A 12,247-nucleotide genomic window follows, 5' to 3' on the forward strand; every position below is an offset into this window, starting at 1 on the left:
CCAGTGCGGTCGTGCAAGTGGTAGGGCATCTGCCTTGCATGCACTAACCTAGGATGGACCATGGTTCGAACTCCCGGCATTGCATATGGTCCCCAAAGCCAGGAGTAATTGCTGAGCACATAGCCAGGAGCGTCACTGGGTGTGGCCCAAAAAAACAAAAAAGAACTTTAATTAAATCACTATGAGATACACAGTTATAAAATTGTTCATAATTGAGTTTATCTGACTCTTCAGCATAATAAAAGGCCAAAGAGTCTGCTCCACTGCTGATATTCCCTAGAAAGATACCTAGAAGGATTCCTGGCAAATATTAAGTGCTCAATAAAATTTAATTCATGAGTAAATTAATTTGGTATAAAATTGCTCTGGTTTCTCCTTTGCTCTGGTTTCTCCTTTATTTTCTTATTCAAGTTGACTCAGAATGGATAGGAAAATAGTACAAAACAAAGTCATCTGATGATAGTGGAGGTACTCCTGAAACAACTGGAGCAGTAGAGCATAAACCCAGTCCAAGGGAAACAGTGCTTGCCTAATATGTGGGTGAACTGCAGTTCAAACCCTGGCACTGCAAACAGTTTCCTGACCACCACCAGATATGGTCCCTGTCAGAAGAGAGTCAGAAGAGAGTACTGAGAACAGCTAGGACGAGCACTGAGAACAGCCTGAGTATTGCCCAGGATGCCCCTCTTGGAAAAAACCAACCGGAGCCAGATAAATCATATGAGGAACACCTGGTTTCCAAGGACAATTGATGCATAGAGAAATTGTGAGTACCAAGGAGCTTTGTAATTTATATTTGTCCTTTTTAGGGACATGGTAATTTCAATTTGCAGTACCTCCTTGAAACCATCAATCCCCAAGCAGAGAAACATTTGTTGCTCTGTTAGACCATTAATAAAACTTCTTTGAGAGTAGCTTATAAATTGCCTTCTGGTCTGTGTCTCATAACAATTATTTCAATCAACTGTTGTTATTTTGCTGCCATCTCTCCCATCCACCTTCCAAAAGAAAAATGTTCTTTTTGCCTGGTATTGAGTGGCTCAAATAAAAATTGGACATGGGTAGATCTTGCAATTGATTGTCTTCTGAGGCTATCTGCTCTTTTATAGAAGTCCTTTCTCAAGACAACATTTCTATATTTGAGCAGAGAAACAAACTCATTGTATCTTACTCTTTCCCTTTCCTCTTCTCGATGATCCCTTCTTCTAAAGTAAAAAGGATCTGGACCTTCAACTATGAATCTTGGAGATGTCCTTTTTTGGAAGCCAAGGTGTTTGGGTCACAACTGGCACTACTCAGCACTATTCCCAGCTCAGTGCATGGGACTCATTCTGGCAATGCTCAAGATCAACCTAGGCGGTCAGCACATACAAAGCAAATGCCTTAGCCCTTGTACATCTTTCTGGCCTTGAGAGATGGTAATTTGTTTTTTGTTTGTTTGTTTTACCACTCAGACTGCATCCTCTCCCTCTACCCTTTTCGGAGAAAAGGGAGAATGATCATCAATGGCATGAGGCAGCCGCAGAAGGGACACCTAGAGCCGGCTTCACGCTCAGGAGAGGACGCTCTGGCTCCTCCTCGTGGCTTCAGGTGCTCTACACGAACAGAGAAACTTCTCTAGTCACATACTATAGAAATGATCCCTGAAAGTATAGTTTTGAGAGATGGTAATTTGTATGAGAAGTGACAGGTTCTTCACCTCCAATTGTTACTGACTGTGAGTAATATAACTGCATTAGTAGATGATTATAAGACAAACACAGTAAGTCATTATATGAAAACTAAAGGGAAAAAGAGAACAACATGAAACAATCCCATCAACTTTACACATGAAACAACCCCCACTATTTTGAAATGAATATAGTTAAGAAATTTTGTGCCAGTGCTTTGGAATTGAAATCAAGATGCCAATGTAGACATGGTTTTGGCTCTTTAAATGAAAAAATAAAATGTTGGTTGCCTGGGAAACAGCATTCCAAAGTCCTATTGGTAAATAGAAATTAGGCTGAAATATCAAAGAATAGAAATTTTGTTCTCATAGATCTATCACTTGCCCTGATTAAATGAAAGGGAAAAATGGTTCTTTATTTTAGGTTGGCATTGCAATATCAACTAAAAGTTGGAAATTTACATTTAGAAAAATATCACTTAAAAATAAAAATAAGAAATACTTAGACCCCTTTCTAAAATCATGTACAAAGTCAAATCAAAATGGATTGAACTTCAGTATGAAGGTACAAATTATAGTGGGGAAAGCATAGGTATAATACTTCATGAAATTGACTCTAGAGGCTTCTTTAATTATTTAATACCATTAGCAAATGTAATGGAAGCAAAGATAAACAAATGGTACTACATCAAACTAAGAAACATTTGCATCACAAAAGAAACAATGACCAGAATAAAAAGACACCCAGCAGAATGGGTGAGGATATTTACCTTCTATTCATCTGATAAAGGGTTAATTAACATCCAAGATTATAAATCACCACTGGTAAATAAGAAAACAAGAAAACACCCCATCAAAAAGCATAAGGCAGAGAGATGAACCAAAAGAGAAGACGTACCAAAAGCTATATGAAAAAAAAATGCTCTGCATCACTTACCATTCAGGAAATACAAAACAATGAGAAAGCATCTCACACCTGTTACATAGAGCAAAAACAGTGTCATTGGGGATGTGGAGGAAAAGGGACCCTCGTTTATTGCTGGGAGGAATATAGTCGGGTCCAGACTTTTTGGAAAATAATGTGACTTCTCAAAAAACTAGAAATTGAACTCCCATATAACCCAGCAATCCATTTCTTGTCATCTACCCCAAGAGACCAAAAATTATTTTTAGAAAAGATCTTTTGGGGGGGGGTAGAAAAAAAAGAAAAGATCTTTGTAATCCTATGATCTTTATAGCCTAAATATGGAAACAGAATTCCATGCTGTCTCCTTTGGGGCCTTAAGTATAAAGCCAGGAGTAATCTGTGAGCACTGCTGGATGTATCCCCAAATTAAAAAAAAGTATACATGGTATGCCAAAAGAGGTAAAATAAAATTCTATAGCTTTCATTCAAGTCAGAGATGCAGAGAAAGAGAAAAACAAAGAAACAAAGAACAAGAAGAAATATCACCACGGAGAACAAAGAACAGTGCAGGAAAAAGTTATAAATGTCCAATAAGCTCATTAGGAGGTGCTCAACATCATTACTCATCCAGAAAGTGCAAGTTTAAAACACACAATGACATGGGGCCGGCGAGGTGGCGCTAGAGGTAAGGTGTCTGCCTTGCAAGCGCTAGCCAAGGAAAGGACCACGGTTCGATCCCCCGGTGTCCCATATGGTATCCCCAAGCCAGGGGCAATTTCTGAGCGCGTAGCCAGGAGTAACCCCTGAGCATCTAACGGGTGTGGCCCAAAAACAAAAACAAAAAAACAAAAACACACAATGACATACTAATACCCAATCACTGCAAGGAGGATTCAAATTGAAACTGATAACAGTTTTTTTTGGGGGGGTCACACCCGGCAGCGCTCAGGGGTTACTCCTAGCTCTACGCTCAGAAATCGCTCCTGGGGGATCATATGGGATGCCAGGATTCAAACCACCGTCCTTCTGCATGCAAGGCAAATGCCTTACCTCCAAGCTCTCTCTCCAACCCCCTGAAAGTAATAACTGTTAAGACTGCCAAGTAGGCAGGGGAAGGGCATTCTCATTCTCTGTTGGTGAGAATGTTAAAAAGCACAACCTCTTGGAAAACATTTTGGCTGTTAATTTCAAGTGAAACATGTTGTTTCACACATGACCCAGCAATTCCACAATGAAATTCTATCCTCAGAAATGCTATTGTTATAGGTCTGGAGCCTAGAAGAAACTTGAAAAACCACTCAGATCATTTGAATTTGCAACACTGTTAACCACTATTCTAAAATATATCACACTGCCCATGTGTAATTAAGAAAATGTCATGTTATTATTCTTCTCTAAAATTCACTAATAAGTATAGGATCAATGTTCTAATTCATATGTTTTTATTTTTGAGGGGATCTCCCAGACAATTCTTATGGGGGTTAGGGTCACTTGCAGTAATACTCAGCAAAATAAGTGGGAGCTTTCCTGCTCTGGCCCTTAGGTTTCCCCCCTCCATGCCATCAAGATGGCAGGCATGCAGTGCTGGGGATAGAACTTGCATGTTCCCAGACCTCTCATAATTCTTTATAACTTAGCTCTAATGTATTTAATAATTCCCAGCTGAATTTTAGTCTTCCATTCCCAAGTGTTTAGTCCTCACTTCTGGCTGTAGAAGGTGCATAAGAAGTAGGATAGCAGTTTTGAGAAGTGTTTTTAATCACAAAGTCACTGCTTATTTATGTTTTGAGAAGAACTGTTTCCACAGAGGGGTTTGTCTGCAAATAAGTAATGCATGTTGATTAACTTGAGGGCATGGAGCCAACGTGGCTTTCTTAGAGGATAGGACCAAGAACACTATGCACTCATGGGTTTGAGAAAAGGTTCAGATGTGTTGCCCCAATGGCTAAAATGAGGTTTCCATGAACTGGAACTCCAGAATGTTTTATTTTCATTCTCTGTTCTTGGTTAGTTTAGTGCTCGCTAGTTATGGCAAGCACACAGATATATTTGTGTTTATTGTGTTAGTTCACTTTCGAGATCATCTAAAGCAAATATTTTCTGACTAGAATTCACTAAGGCTATGGGATAAAGATTCACATCATTTCGGAAAATAGGTTCTAGAATCAGTGTTTAACATACAGGTTCAAGGATTACTTGTCAATAGAACATGTGGCAGCATGTCTATATGTATGTCACATATTTAAATTGATATTGTTTCTTCTGGAATCAGTATTTAAGCATTATAAAATTAAGTATAAGAGGGAAAAACTATTGAACATTTTTGTTCATTAATTCCCTGTCAGGTAAAATAATTTTGTAAGGTATGGCTTTTTATTTCAATTAAATTGAATTAGTGATAGACATATTAGAATTAGTCACTAATCACATGAATTAGCTACTTCATAACCACTCCATATCAATGGCTATGAGTAAAATAGGTGACCTACTAAATCCATGAGCTTTTATCTATGATCCTTCTTTTTGTAACACAGATTCTTTCTCTTCAAGTAACCTTTGTTCATTGTTAATGTGTATTTGGTTTTTTTTTATTTTATTTTGTCAATTCATCGATTTTATATACTTATCTGAACATTTGGTGAAATCATCCAATACTTGTGGTTTTGTTTCCTATGGAAGTGTGGATAAATCCTAATGCCCCAATTCCAAGAAAAGGGGGAAACAGGTCTGTTTGTTGTTGTTGTTGTTGTTTTGGGGCCACACTGGTGATGCTCAGGGGTTATTCCTGGATATGCGCTCAGAAACTGCTCCTGGTTTGGGGGACCATATGGAATATCGGGGATCGAACTCAGGTCCTTTCTGGGTCAGCCACATGCAAGGCAAATACCCCACCACTGCGCTATCGCTCTGGCCCCAATAACTACCTTTTTAAATGCTCATAACAAGGTTGTTGAAGATTTGCTGCATCACTTACAAGCCCCTCTGCAAAAACGTCCTGAGCCCATATTTATAATCCTCATAAGAGCCCACATAGCCTCCCAGGGCTGATAGCTCTAGGGAATGAAACTGCTGACTGTCTGGCCATGCCAATATTAAGTCACCTGCAGAAGAACATACAGCACTACATACAAATGCCTGCTGTTTTCATGTCAACTATCAGAATCCATGGAGGCAAGCTAGACAAATAGTCGATACATGTTACATGCCCTTGAACAAATAAAAACATGTAAATGGGGCCAACCCCCAAGGGTTACACACTAATGAATTGTGGCAAATGTATATTATACATGTTAACTTCTTTCCAAAGAAACCCTATCTCCATTTAGTAGTTGGGTACATATTCCCATTTTACATGGGGTTTTTGATGACTTCTGAATGAGCTAAAGCAGTTTGCACCTTCATGATACAATGCTTTTCTGTTATGGGTGTTCCCCAATTCATAAAAATAGACAGTGGCTCTGCCTACACCAGTAAAACTTTTCGATCATTTTGCAAAGAATGGCAAATCAAACATATCACTAGAATCCCCTATAATCCTCAGGGAAAAGACATAGTTGAAAGCTCACAGAACTCTCAAAACTCAACTATTAAAATATAAAATATAAATATAAAAGAGGCATGACATCCATTGACTTTTTATCCTTAATATTATTTTCACTAAACGTTTTAAATTTACCCAAGGAGAAACCTATACCACTGCAGAAAGACACTTCAAAGAAGATGTTCAGGTACAAAAAAACCCAATTAATTCACCTAATTGGGTAAAATTTGATAATAAATTAGAGAAAAAGTATATACTTATGTTTATACAAATGGCAACATTGCCAACAAACCCTGGGTCCCACTATGCCTTATCAGAAGCAGGAGTCTCACAAATGATGAAACTCAGAAAAATACATAATAAGGGGGTCAGAGTGGTGGTGCAAGCAGTAAGGTGTCTGCCTTGCCTGCACTATCCTAGGACGAATAGTGTTTCAATCCCCCCATGCCCCAGATGGTCCCCCAAGCCAGGAGCAGTTTCTGAGTGCATAGCCAAAAGTAACTCCTGAATGTCACAGGGTGTGGCCCAAAAACCAAAACACAATACATAATAATACTGGAAACCTCCCCTCAGAACCAACACAGATTACTCAAAAGGATGAGAACAAGAAACAAACTGTGACCTCAACAAGTAACTGGGAAAATAAGCTGACACCACACAATGAGGCAGAGACTATTGGGAGTGGAAATGACCAATTCCAGAATCTCAATTCTGTAGATGAGGGAATTAGTCCTTCTCTCATCAGACTTCATAATTTAGGAAACACTTGTTACATGAACTCAGTATTACAATGCCTATATAATATTTCTGGTTTGACTTTTACCAGAGCCATTAAAAGGAGGACATTAACAGGTCAAATACTTTGGGATATACAGGCAATGTGGCAGAAGAGTTAGGTAAGAAAAAAACTTTGTACAGGGCAGGACAGCACTGGTATATCAACCCAAAAGACTTTAAGATGACCATTGGAAAGATAAATTGATCAGTTTGCAGGAGACAGTAAACAGGATCCATGTGAACTACTTCTATTCTTGATGGAGGGTCTTCATCAGTACTTAAACAAAGTTGATAGCCAGAATAGACATATAGAGGAAAGCAGTGATCATCTTGTTGATTCAAAAGCCATAAAACAAACTTGGCAGGGACACAAGCAGTTTAATGAGTCTAGTATTACTACATTTTTCCAAGACCAGCTTAAATCCACAAATAAATGCCTCATCTGCCATCAATAATCTCAGGCATTGGAGATCTTTACTCATTAATTCTTTCCTTTGACGTCTACAGATAAATGCATGCTGCAAGGTTGCCTTAAAGTGTTTTTTTTAAAAGAAGAACCTAGAGACAATAATAGGGTTTATTGCAGCCACTATAACATGGAGCAGGATGCTTTAAAAACACAGAAAATTGGAAACTACTACCTGTGCTCTTAATATATTTGAAACACTTTTTCTACGATGGCAAGAAGATGAAAAAAAAAAAAAACTACAGACCTACTTGGACTTTCCTTTAGGAAACTTTGACTTAACACAGTACACTATGAATTCTTCAATTATAATGCCAACACCATTAATATATATATATATATATATAAATACAATGGGAATAATAACAACCAATTAAACAAACTGCACTTTAGGTATTTAGACATATTTCTTTTGGGGGCAGAGCATACCCAGCAATGCTCAGGGCTTACTCCTGACTCTTTTTTTTAGTGATCCTATCACTTCTGGCAGTCCTCAGGGGCCAAATGGGGTATGAGGAAAAGAACACTGGTTAGCTGCATGCAAGACAAGTGTGTATCTGCTATACCTGCTGTACTATCTCTCTAGCCTGGAGGGTTTTATTATTTTAATAAATGGCACTGTAGAGGCCAGAGCAGTGGTGCAAGCGGTAGGGCGTTTGACTTGCATGCGCTAACCTAGGATGTTCAATCTTCCAGCGTCCCATATGTTCCCCCAAGCCAGGACCGATTTCTGAGCGCATAGCCAGGGTAACCCCTGAGCATCACTGGGTGTGGCCCCAAAACCAAAAAAATAAAATAAAATAAATGTCACTGTACATGTATAATTTCAATTAAATTTCACAATTGCTTTAATAAGCGTAAGCACATCTGTCTTATAGAGGAAAAAACTGTAGTTTCAGTAACCAATTAAAGGTTACATAAAATAGCAGTCAAAGAATCAAACTCTACCAAATGTTATACTACCTACAAACATAATAAGAGAACAAATTATGAACAAAATGATTATAAATCTATCATATAGAAAAGATCTTTTGTTCTACACGTTGTTTCTATATATTTACCATTTTACATCAGTTCATTTAAGTGTATATATCACTTTGCTCTCTGCTGGTTACACTTTATGAAATTTCACATTACCATATTTTGAGTTTTCCCACTTATTTTTAATCTTTTTGTTGTCACATCATTAAGATTCTTTTTATAGGTTTACGGCATGTGGCTCTTTACACTTCTAATTTGGCTCTTCTGTGTGCTGGGCGGCTGCTCCAGGAGTCAGGACTCTGCTCCTAGCCTCTGTCAGTGCCCGCCCTGTGTGCAGCCCTGGCAGCTGGCTCTACACAGCTCCAGTCAGGTCATGTGGTATCTGGGGGTGTGACTTTCTGTGTGGTGCCACACAGCTCCACTCAGGTCATGTGGTATGGGGGTGCGTGGCTTTCTGTGTGGCACCACACAGGTCCAGTCAGGTCATGTGATATGGGGGGTTGTGACTTTCTGTCCGGCATGGCAGCATTGAGGCAGCATCCTCTCTGCACTACAGACTGAGGAGCAACAGAGGAGAGAGCTGAGTGTAGGTCAGTGGCTGCATCGTGGTGCCTGGGGAGTCACTGTCCAGCCTGGACCCCCCCATCCCCTCCCATGTGGGGCAATATATGTACTGGGGACCTGTGAGCCAGAGCTTCAAGCATTTTTTAATCTAGGAGCCAGAAAAATAAGTTAGTGATTCTGAGGTCAATATATAACAGTACCAGTGAGGACTATTTGAGTGAACCCTGCTTAAAAGATCCATGATGAGCCCCACTAATTTTATAATACTATTTACACACACATAAGATCCATATATGCGTCATCCACAGATCCCTCATAACAGTGCGTCATCCACAAATAACACTGCGTCATCCACTGATAAATACCAGTGCATCTTCCACAGATAAGTAACAGAGGATAAATAAATAACATGAGGAAACGTTTTGAAACGTTTTGCTCCTTTATCAGAAATCAAAGCACTTTTCCTCGAGAAGGGTGTTCACTATCCAGAATTAACAATCAGTGGATTCAAAAACTGTATTTCATGGTGGATGTTACTTCACATCTAAATCAGCTTAATCATAAACTACAGGGAAAGGAAACACAAATTTTTTCGATGTTAGAAGAAGTTATTTCGTTTGAAAACCAATTATCTGTTTTTGCTCAAGATTTTGACAGAGAAACTTTGATTCACCTTCCAAGCCTGTTGAAACATTGCCAAGAAAATAATTCTGATTTTGACATTACCTATTTTAAAACCGCACTTTTAAATATGAGGGAAGATTTTTCTCAAGAGGTTTCAGGATTTCAGAAACAGCAAAGCGACGTTGGCCTTTGTTAAAAAAAAACCTCTGGATGCCACTGTAACAGAATTAAATTTTTCTCCCTTTAATATCGACATTGGCAACTTTGAAATGCAATTTTTGGATTTAAAAAACAAAGAACTGTGGAGCTCGAAATTTGAATGTCTTTGTGCTAATTTAGAAAGATTGGAGAAAGATTGGAGAAGCGCAAATGTGACTTAGTGCACAGCACAAGTGATCTGCTTTGAAAGACCTGAAGAAGGAAGATATGTTGATTTTTAACACCTGGAATAGTATTCCTGACTCATATAATCAACTAAAAAAGCTAGTGTTTGCTGTTCTTTCCTTGTTCGGGTCTACATATTTATGCGAACAATCATTTTCAAGCATGAATCTTATCAAGAGTAAATTGAGAAATCGTCTCATTAATGAGAACCTGGAATCGTGCCTAAAATTAAAAACAACAACATAGAAACATGACTTACTCAAACTATCCAAGGAAATGCAAGGCCAATGTTCACATTATTGTTTGTGATTTTGTCAGTCATTGTCAGGATGTAATTTTCTCTACATTGTAAGGCAAATTTGATGGAATTTAACATTATCGATATAATATCGTTCTAAAGTTTTTGTTTTATAAGTTGTGTTATTTGTGTCCCTCCCACCTATGTGGATGAAGAATATTCTCAATAAAAACTTACTGAAACTAAAAACAGTGTACCATCCTATGTATTTTCGGTTTTAAAAATGTGACTCTCGGGGCCAGAGAGATAGCACGGAAGTAAGGCGTTTGCCTCTCATGCAGAAGGTCAGTGGCTCGAATCCTGGCATCCCATATGGTCCCCTGAGCCTGCCAGGAGAGATTTCTGAGCATAGAGCCAGGAGTAACCCCTGAGCACTGCCAAAAAATGTGGCTCTCAAAATAAATTTCAATCGTGGTTTTGGCGAGATTTGGCTCAGTTGAAAAAAGCATTAAATAGTGCCAAGATGGAGCTGTCAGAGGCAGCCCTTGGGAGCCAAGGCTCACTTAGTGTGCTGTTACCAGAGGGACTGTAAGCTGAGGGGTTGGGGTGGAGATTATTTTGTAGCTCTCCTGCTCGCTCCATACTTGTTTGCTGCTAGCTACCCCCTTAGTTGCTACAAAATTCTTGTTCTGTTGGGACTGTTCATGGAGATCCACACCCTGGCTTTGGTCTTCTGCACTTCCCAGATTCTGGCATCCACTCTTTGCCAACTTCTTACCTATTGCCAGGAAACAATTGTTCACATCCATAGCTGTCTTAGTTGAAGTTTCTATAGACAATAAGCTGTTGTCATCTGCATATCCCTGTGCCTATTCATATTCCACCATGCATTTTTTGACCTGATCAGCTTTATTTTGTAGGGCAATGATGATGCTAGGACTGGCCTGTCACTGTAGTTCCTTGACGCAGGTCTTTACTTGGGCAACGGTTTCCTGATTAGTAATATCATAAACCCCAATTGCAGCTTGGGCAACTCTGAGGTACATAGGGGCCAAGCTATTGTATCATTCCTGCCTAACTGTGTGCCAGATCTCAAACTAGACTCTTGTGTCATCTAGACAGACAAATTAGCCGAGGAAGACCACTCCAATAGTTCTCTCCTGGTACTCATGGAACTGCCCTTTGGCAAAATACCAGGCTAGACTTCCTCACTGCAGATTCACCAAGCAGGACTGACTTGAATTGGCATGTTTTGCTGGCCTGGGGCTGCCCATTGGGCCTTGCTATGCTTCTGCTAGTCATGGTTAAATATCAGAATGAATAAGGGTGGAGTGAGAGGGGTGCCACAAAGCAGCAAGAGGAAAGGGGGAGGAGAGGGAACCTCCTGGCTTTAACAGTCCTGGGGCTCTGTCTCCCACCTCGAACCCAAGCCTATGCCAAAGAGACAAACAGGTGAAGCTCAAGCAAACTCGCTGGCCCCTCTTCTTCCTTCTCAGTTTTGACTACTTTTAAAATGTAGTACTATTTTAACTCTATGAACATTTTAGTTTTTTTTTTGTTTGTTTTTTGTTTTTGGGCCACATCTGGCGGTGCTCAGGAGTTACTCCTGGCTGTCTGCTCAGAAACAGCCCCTGGCAGGCACGGGGGACCATATGGGACACCGGGATTTGAACCAACCACCTTTGGTCCTGGATCGGCTGCTTGCAAGGCAAACACCGCTGTGCTATCTCTCCAGGCCCATGAACATTTCAGTTTTTAAATATACCAAATAATAAAATATAGATATTTCAGTACATAAGGTTATGAACTTCTTGGGGTTTGGGTTTATTTCTTCCCCTTTTTTGGGGGGGAGGGAAGAGTTGGGTGACACCTATTGATGTTCAGGGCTTACTTGTAGCTCTGTGCTCTGGGGTCACTCCAAGAGGGCTCTAGCAACCACATAGGGTGTCAGGGATCAAACCTGAATCAGCTCTGTAAAAGGTAGTTGCCATACCTGTTGCACTATCACTCCAGCCCAATCCATCTCCTTTTTCATTTCCTTTTTCTTCTTTCTTCATCTTTTCTTCCTCTACCACCTCCTCCCCCCTCCTTGTCAC

At 39.7% G+C, this 12,247-nt stretch overlaps 1 non-coding gene and 1 pseudogene across 1 annotated transcript; both read right to left on the bottom strand.

Annotated features, from left to right (window-relative positions):
* Nucleotides 1-1,445: 1,445 nt before the first annotated feature.
* On the bottom strand, nucleotides 1,446-1,659 carry LOC126000049 (small nucleolar RNA U3). The gene has a single exon (XR_007492434.1). It is a non-coding gene; the product is annotated as a small nucleolar RNA U3 (small nucleolar RNA).
* A 9,055-nt stretch (nucleotides 1,660-10,714) lies between these two features.
* Nucleotides 10,715-11,453, bottom strand: LOC125998763 (ras-related protein Rab-5B-like; annotated as a pseudogene).
* Nucleotides 11,454-12,247: the final 794 nt, after the last annotated feature.

This window comes from Suncus etruscus, chromosome X, assembly GCF_024139225.1.
Source record: "Suncus etruscus isolate mSunEtr1 chromosome X, mSunEtr1.pri.cur, whole genome shotgun sequence".
In the NCBI taxonomy this organism is placed as follows: Eukaryota; Metazoa; Chordata; class Mammalia; order Eulipotyphla; family Soricidae; genus Suncus; species Suncus etruscus.